Source organism: Bison bison, unplaced genomic scaffold (assembly GCF_000754665.1).
Source record: "Bison bison bison isolate TAMUID 2011002044 unplaced genomic scaffold, Bison_UMD1.0 scf7180017864487, whole genome shotgun sequence".
Taxonomy (NCBI): Eukaryota; Metazoa; Chordata; class Mammalia; order Artiodactyla; family Bovidae; genus Bison; species Bison bison.
In genome coordinates this window covers 6,731,552-6,740,503 of record NW_011495047.1, presented here as the reverse complement: position 1 = coordinate 6,740,503, position 8,952 = coordinate 6,731,552, and the positions used below count along the sequence as shown (strand labels likewise).

At 48.1% G+C, this 8,952-nt stretch overlaps 1 pseudogene; it reads left to right on the top strand.

Moving 5' to 3' along the window:
- LOC105005276 overlaps positions 1-4,035 on the top strand; it is a 132,275-nt pseudogene extending 128,240 nt beyond the window's left edge.
- Positions 4,036-8,952: the final 4,917 nt, after the last annotated feature.

The window sequence follows — 8,952 nt, the reverse complement described above, 5'->3', positions numbered from 1 at the left end:
ACATCATGCCAGGCTCCTCTGTCCATGGGATTCTTCAGGCAAGAATACTGGAGTGGATAGCCACGCCCTCCTCCAGGGGATCTTCTCAACCCAGGGAATGAACCCGTATTGCCCACATTGCAGGCAGACTCTTTACCATTTGAGCCCCCAGGGAAGTCCCATATCTAGAGAAGGAAGTAGTAAAAAGAATAGCTCATACTTGGGCTTTCCATGCTCCTTCAAGCCTCATAACCACCCTATGAAATGGGTACCATGGTTACTTCAACTCTGCAGGTGAGGTTTAGTGGGGCAGAGAGAGGTTAAACAGCTTGCCTGGTGAGTGATTAAAACACACAGCCCAACTCACTCTGAGGGGGCCCAGCAGCAGGGCCTGAGCCCTAACCACTGCACCACACTCTCTCCCCCCAAGTGCTTCCTGGAAGGAGCCTGACCGTCCAGGAGCAAGTACGTCAGTCCATCCATACTGTCTTCCTTGGCTGAGTTCCAGGATGAGCACATCAGTAGGAGAAGAGACTGCGTTTCAGGATGAGACTGAGAACTCTATCCACGTGCTGGTACAGTTGGGTGGGAGGGTGACTGTTTGAACCACTGTCTTCATGGGGATGCAGTGACCGGATGGGTGTCAACCCAGAGGGCACTTTCTGGAGGAGAGCCACACTCTAGAATGTTGGGACCAAGCATTCTGGCAAAGTTGCCCCCAGCTCTGTCCTACTGAGCATTTCCATTGGTGGCTTGGATGACAAGTGGAGTGGCTGTCCCTATGAGCCAGTAGAGACCAGATGGAGAGCCAGTGGGCCACGGAGATCTCTGGTCTTACCAGTTGGTGGTCTTCCTGGAGGAGGAGGAAGAGAGGAGGTGATTAGAAGCTTTTATGAGACAAGTTTTGGAAACAAAGTCGGTCACCACTCAGTATAAGGGGGCATTTACTGGAAGGTTGACCCTGGCTGGATCCAGTGAGGATGCTGGATTTGCGGTCTCCTGTCCAAGTCCTAGACACTCTGGAGCCTGGGTTCAAATCCCATAAGACCTGACTGAGTCAGCAGAAAGGGTGTCTCACTCAGCCTGTAGGCGATTTCCGGTAACTGGATCTCTCAGCAGTGATGCAGACGTGAGATCTGTAAGCAGAGGCGAGGCTGGGACAGGGGGTCAGCCCAGATGGCTTGCTTGCACCAGCACCCTGACTCCTGAGAACGCCTGCAAGTCTCCTGCTCAATCCGCTCCAAAGCCTCGGCCCAAAGACAACTGGGTCACTGCCATTTGCAGATTAGCAGGAATTAGTTTAGGCTGTAGAAATGTAGAATGGAGAGCGGGTAGTGTATTTTTTCTATAAGGTTAAGGAACTAACCAGGGCGTTGGCTGCCATCAGGGTCCTGCAAGCCAGCTGGGAGGATGTATCAGTTCCCAGTGCTGCTGTGACCAAACACCATCCACCCTGTGGCTCGAAGCAACACCAGTGATTACCTCCAGTTCCCTAGGTCAGAGGTCCAACACAAGGCTCATCTGAGGGCCTCAAAGACGAGGGCTCATCTTTGGCCTCAAGGCCAAAGTCAAGGTGTCTGTTGATCTAGGCTCTATGTGGACCTTGGGGGAGGTTCACTTCCAGGATCATTTAGGTTGTTGGCAGAATCCATGTCCTTGCTGGATGCCAGCTGGGAAACTTTCTCAGCTTCTTAAAGCCACACCTTCCCCATCGTCACGTCCCCTCCACCTACAGGTGACAAAAGTGGGTCAAGCTCTTTTCATGCTTCGAATCTTTGCCTTCTTCTGCCACACTTCTTAGACTCCAGTCAGAGAAAGTTCTCTGCTTTTGAGAACTCGTGACTTAGAATGGGTCACTCTGATAATCCAGACTCATTTCTCTGTTTTAAGGTCCCTGACCTTAGTTACATCTGCAAAGTTCCTTTTGCTACGTAACAAAGCGTATTCACACATGTAACATTAAGAATGAAGGTCATAGAGGCCAAAGTCCTGCTCCCCTGCTCTCCAAATTCTTACTTCTTTTGTGACCAGTTCATGGTTCAAGCCTTCTCAGAATGTAGGCTTCTTGCTTATTTAACAGTTGGGTATACTGTATCTGTTAAAATGCCCTTTAAAAATCCACCTCCTCCAGGAAGCCTTCCCTGATTGCCCCAGCTCTAGCTCGGTGCCCTATTGTTTGGTGTCCTTTAGCAGAGAGGCTTTCACTTTCTACCTGTGGGGTTGGTTGCTCTGTAAGCAGCCTCAGGTTAACTCACAGATGTGCAATCAGACTTGCCAACATAAGCTTCTCAAGGTCAGAGAGTACATCTCAATATAACTATTATTATTATCATTCGTATTTGTAGCTCTTTAAAAAGGATAAAATGAGGTTGGGCACTTGGTGACAAGACCTAAATCCTTAGTCAATTACTGTAAAGATGTGACAGTGAATTCTAAAAAGGAGGCAGAAGAGGGGTGGTGTGAACTTGGTTATTTTTATCTCCCTATCCAAAGTGAGGGCTTCCCTGGTGGCTCAGATGGTGAAGAATCTGCCTGCAATGTGGGAGACCTGGGTTCGATCCCCAGGTTGAAAAGACCCCCTGGAGAAGGGCATGGCAACCCCCTCCAGTATTCTTGCCTGGAGAATTTCCATGGACAGAGGTGCCTGGCGGGCTACAGTCCATGGGGTCGCAAAGAGTCAGACAAGACTGAATGACTAAGCACAGCACATCCAAAGTGGGGATGCTGGGGCTAGAGTTATTAAACTCAGGCCCAGTCTTGGCTTCCCAGATCTTTCAATGACCTGCTGTGTGGCCTTGAGCATTTTATCCTAATCTCTCTCTTCCTCTGAGCTTCATCTTTCTCTTCCCTGAATGAGGACACCAAGCCCACCTCAATTAAATGAGAGCACCCAGGGGTGGCACCCCGCAGGCACAAGGCTGCTCCGAGGCTCTGACTGCGGCCCTGTCTCCTCGCCCCCACATGAAGCCACATTGTTTGTTCTTGGACTTTGTTTTGCTCGTGGTTGCTTCCCCAACATCGAGACCAGGCTCTGCACACAGTAGGTGCTTAATTTTTGCTGAATGGAGAGACCTGTGGTGCATCCAGCTGTCAGAGAGTGATTTTCACAAAAGCAGTGAGTTTGCCGGGGGCCTGTCCCACCCCCTCTCTGCGCCTGCAGCCCCACATCCAGCCGGGGCCCTTCATTCATTCCCCAGCGTGGGCTCTGCCCCCCATGACCCAGGAGCTCCTGGGCATCCCCCCGGCCAGGATTTATGCCCCACTGCCTGGCCCCCCGCTGGGCAGGCTGCTCTTTCAAGTCCATGCGCATTCTCTGATCCAACTTGTCCCTGTGCTCTGCTCCCAGCGCTGTGGTCGCTGGGTCATCCTGTGGTTTGCTGAAGGTCAAGCCTGAAGCAGTCTACATTTTCTTAAGCAGAATCCAAATGCTACCAGCTGAGAGGCCTCCTAGAGGTCACTGGCAGTGAGTCCTTCCTTCAACTGGGGCCCACCCCTACCTCACCCACATGCCCGCAGGCACCCAGTGTGGAAGGGGCTCCTCTCCTTTGATTTCTTACACTGCAACTCAATCGTGTGTCAGCTGCTATCCTGACTCCGGAGAGGCAGGCTGGGCCAGCAGACCTGGATTCACTGGGGGTCCTACCTCTTTCTGGAAAGAGTCAGGCGGGGCACCTTCTAGTTCCCCAGGAGGACAAGAGGAGCCCTCAGCCGAGGTCGGCCCTTTCCTCACAAGCTTGATGGCAGCATCCTTGGTGGCTACCGCCAGCTCTGTCCATCCTGGGGAGATGACTGGGAGAGCTCCTTGGCCGGAAGTCAGCGACGCCCCCCACCCACAGCCTTCAGATCCACTGCGCCTCTGGGCTTGCCTCTCCAGCGGACAGCTGTCACCCCTCGAAGGCCATCGACAGCGGCTCCGGGGATGGGAGCCAAGAGGCCAGGCCCAAGCTCTATCCAGGTTCCTGTGTGTCAGCTCCTGCCCCTCCGCCTTCTCGTCTCTCCCTCCCGCCCTCTGGCTTGCAGAGCCAGGGCTGGACTCCAGCCATGACAGACTTGTGACCGGAGGGCCAAGCAGCCGAGGTGAACTCCAGTCAGTGTGACATCACCCTTGGTCTAAAACCTCCGCTTTGGCTCCTCTGACGAGTTCACATCCACTTTAGGGTTTGGCTCCAGAGCCACTGGTCTTACTTACTCCATATTACCTAAAAAGAGCTACTTAAGTTCTGCAAACCTCCCCAGCCGCTGAGGTCAACTGCAGCTCGTGTAACGACCATTCCAGCATTCTGGGGGAAAGGACAGGGCCCGTGACGCTTTTGGCTCCTTGGAGCCCTTCTGCGGAAATCCCTGCAACCACCAACCAAGTATGTCTCAAATCTTCTTTAAATATGTTCGTATTTTCAAAACATAGAAAGCAACAGTGGAGCTTGGCTGCTCGCAGGCCGCACCAGGAGGAGAGAGGCAGAACTCACCCCTTGCCACTTTTATCCCTCCTGTCCACAGGATCTTGTTTTCTGCCTGGAGCCACTTATTGCTGTGCATGTAATGAGCTTCATACGATCAGGTACTTGGCTGGTGGAAGGTTTGATTCTTATCTTTGGGGAGGGGCCAGTAAGGCTACAGTAATGGTAATAAAGTAATATTTCTGTAGCTCAGAACTGTGACAACCCAGTCCCAGGTCTCTCCCCTAGCTCCTCTATTGCAGTCATCCTGGCCATTCGGTGACATCTTTTTTCTTAGTTGCGGCATGTGGAATCTTTGATCTTCATTGCGCCATGCGGGATCTTTAGTAGTGGCATTCAGACCCTTAGTCACAGCCTGTGGGATCTAGATCTGTGATCGGGGATTGAACTCCGGCCCCCTGCATCGGGATCACAGCATCTTAGCCCCTAGACCACCAGGGAAGTCCCTCAGTGACATCTTGTGTCTTGGCCATGTGGGTCTCTGGCTCCAAGGCTGCTGGTTCAGGTGGAGACTGAGGTGACTCAGTGTCTTTTTCACTAGCGGCTCTTCTCGTGACATTAGCCAGGAGCTCCCAGATTGCTACCCTCTCTCCCAGCCCGGGCTCTGTCCTGAGTGCTGATGGACTAAAGTGAGCAAGCATCCTTTCCCCGCTTGACGGCCCCACGGTGACCAGTCTTGACCCAGTGACACCATCCTTTTTCTCTCCCAACCTCCTTTCTGTGGAACTCCGGTCTGGGGTGCAGGTAACTCGTGTAAGAGGGCTGTGTTGGAAGGCTTTGGGTAAAGGAGCATGAAAGGAGAGGACGGTCTGAGTTATACACATTCTAATTGTTTTAACAATTTCCCTGCTCCTCTGGACATAACCCATTGTCTTTGCACCAAGCACATATATTTGCATCTCACTTCCCTTGCAGAAATGAAGTGAAAGTTGCTCAGCTGTGTCCGACTCTTTGCGACCCCCATGGACTATATAGTCCATGGAATTCTCCAGGCCGGAATACTGGAGTGGGTAGCCATTCCCTTCTGCAGGGGATCTCCCCAACCCAGGAATCGAACCCAGGTCTCTCATATTGCAGGCAGATTCTTTACCAGCTGAGCTATCAGGGAATTTGTAGAAGTGACACTCAAAAGTGACCCATAGTAAGAGCCCCTGGGAGGATTTTCAGCCCTTCCACGCTCACATGAGGTCTGCACTCTGGATGAGTGTGGCAAACAGTCCTCTTGCCTACAGTGCTAAATGAACTCTTGGTATGCAGCACCACTCAGGCCCACATCTCTGGAAGGCAGGGCTGGAAGCCTGTGAACTACATTTCCCAGAATTCACTGTCAGCAGGCATCCCATTTATACTCTGCAATGACACACTCATCTGAGAACTGGAAGAGAGAGGGGAGACACTGACCACATGTTTCCTCCAGCCGTGGTGGGCAGTCACATTGGTTTGGGCAGACGTGGGGTTTTGCAGCCACCTCTGGTTTTTTCCCTGTGAATCACCTGCCTGCTTGCTATGGGTAGTTCTAGTAGCCAGAGCTCTAGAATTAGTGGTGGTTTCCTGTGGTAGTAAATCTCTGATGTCCTAAAAGCTGGCAGTGGATGTAGAGCCAGTGCCAGCCTTCCCTTCCCTGCTCATCTTTTCAACCATCTTATACACACTCAGTTCCCTGTATCCCCGTATCAAATCCCTCTTTCTGCTTGAACTACATACATTGGATTCTGGTTTTCTGACAGATACACACATTCTATATCCTTCACACCTTCTTCTCTATGAATAGAGTCCCGATTTTAGCAGGGCAGACATGTCCAAATGTTATTCTGACCAATTGTTGTTGTTTAGTTGCTGAGTCATGTCCAACTTTTTTGCGACCCCATGGATTGCAGCCGGGCTCATCTGTCAGTGGGATTTCCCAGATAAGAATACTGAAGTGGATAGCCATTCCCTTCCCCAGGGGATCTTCCCAACCCAAGGATGGGACCCACATCTCCTGCACTGAGAATTCTTTCCCAACTGAGCTATCTAGGAAGCCCATTTGGACTGATGCTGCTAAGTCACTTCAGTCGTGTCCGACTCTGTGCGACCCCAGAGACGGCAGCCTGCCAGGCTCCTCCGCCCCTGGGATTCTCCAGCAAAAGTCTGCTAGAGATTTGGAGGAGACATTTTGCTTTTCTGATACGAGTATTGCCTCTTTTTCTTTGATCTTCATTCCTATTTTCTACTTTCTGGTTATAATTTGAACTTAATGGCTGTCGGTTCAGTAGCAATGTTGTGACCAGCAGGGAAAGGCCAAGGAAATTGCTGAGACCTCGGCCTTGGAATCCTTAACCCCTGAACTAATACTAGGAAGTTTTTTTTCTGGACTTCTTGTTTTGAGAGGAAAAAAATTCTCCTTAGCTTATGTTAGTCACGGTTGACTCATGATTTCTGTTACTTTTAGCTAAGCTCAGTCCTCGCTAACACTAAGAGGTGCCCAGCTACTTCATCTCTTCGGGAATCCCTGTCAGACTGGGCCTTGTTACTTCAGGCGTGTTCAGATAGAACTTTACAGAGAATTCCTTCCAGAGGCTTCTTGGCTTCTCATCTGAATAAGCCCTCTCAAGCTGCTTCAACCCAGGCATGTCCAGGCAGGTTTGCATCCACAGGATGTGGGCTTCTTAGACAAACTTTCCAGCATTACAGCATGTATGGGATTTATCTAGAATCTCTTAATCAAACAAACTGAACTCTAAAATAGAACTTGTCTCTTTCGTCGCTCCAAGGCCAAGGTCTACCTAACAATCAGAATAATCTGTTACATATAAACCAGGGGCAGAAATCTATACAAATAGACAAAACAACAACAACAAACCAAATCCCCCCACCCTGCCCCCAAAAGCTACTCTTTCAGGTCTTATCGTAAAAAAGAACCGGCCTACTTTGGAAAAAGTTCTAGTTTATATGGGTGATTAACATAGGAGTAATAATGACAGAGAAGTATGTATGCTTTTGCAAGTTGATGATTCTGCTCATTAAGGGAAAAAAAGTGATTTTGTCCTGAAATGCAGAGTTTGATGGTTCCAGACATGAAAGAAGATGGTGAAAGGAGAAGACCTCTATGAATGGAGGAATTAGTAGAACCTTTGTGAAAAGAGAATTTTATTTGCCTTGAATTATAATACCTACAAATAATGAGTATCAAAATAGGCAATGAAAAGTAAAATGTAAAATTTTGCCAATACTGGCTAAGTTTTATGAGCTTATTCATAAGATATTTTTAAGAAACAGAAACCTGTTATGCATTTACTGCAAATATAATATTAATGCAAAAGTCAGAATTTTGTTTTCTTTCTACCGAGGTGACAAATTGGTCTTGGAGTATCCAGTCTGCTTTTAACATGTGATATAAAAGTTTTTTTCTTTACCTAGAGAGTAAAGATTTCATATTTCAGAATGGCTTTGTGTACTTAGTGCTTCCCTCCTCCCCACACTTTTGATTGTTTTTAAACAGAGTAAACTACAAGACTTTCTTATTTTTCGAAACAGCTAAAATCTCAAGACTATCTTCAAGTTTGCTGGTTTGTTAGAACTCACAAAACTAATAGCAGGTTATAATCACAGCTAAGTTTTCTTACTGAAAAAAGGAAATAGAGGGTTTCCCTGGTGGTTCAGTGGTTGAGAGTCTGCCTGCCAATGCAGGGGACATAGGTTTGATCCCTGGTCCTGGACGATTTCACATGCCAAGGGGCAGCTTAGTCCGTGCAGCACAGCTATTGAGCCCACACACCCTACAGCCCATGCTCCACAAGAGAAGCCAGCACAATGAGAAGCCCGTGCACCACACCTGGAGAACGCCTACACCCAGCAAACAAGGCCCAGCACAGCCAAAAATGAATAACAAACGAATACATAGTTTTAAAAAAGGAAATAGAGCAAGACAATAGGAAAAAGACTACTTACTGTCGATTTAGAATATTTTACAGACCCATAAAGACAAGCATTAACTTGTATAAAATTAAGATTGACACAAATGATTTTTGTCCAAAAGCAGTGTAAAAGATTTTGGTTCAGAGGAGATACAACTGTTTCTGTCTTGCAGAAAAGAAAACTCCAAAGGTTACAATGTTTTTTTGCTCTGTGGATTATTAAGCAGTTATGTTTCTAAATTAGTGGGTATAAATAGCTTGCTCACTCCAGTTTTCTTTGAATCAGTCTTACTGTCTTGCTGGTTCCGCTGATACGTGCTTACTTGAAAGCAAACAAAAGCCTGAAGACTCAGAATGAAAACACATCAAAGCTCAGATAAGTTTTTTAATGCTCCTTTGAAAAATATCATACATGTGAATCTTCTGACTCTGCAGGAAAAGAAAGAAGATAGGATATTAATCATCAGCTGTAACCTGGAACATCTCCCAACCCCATGCAACAAACCCAAACAGAATGTCTTATGAATACTGTTGAAATATTGATACAAAATCAACCAGATAATTTACATTGCTAGAGTGGGAAACAATTTACAATTTGTTTCAACAAAAATGTGACTAGC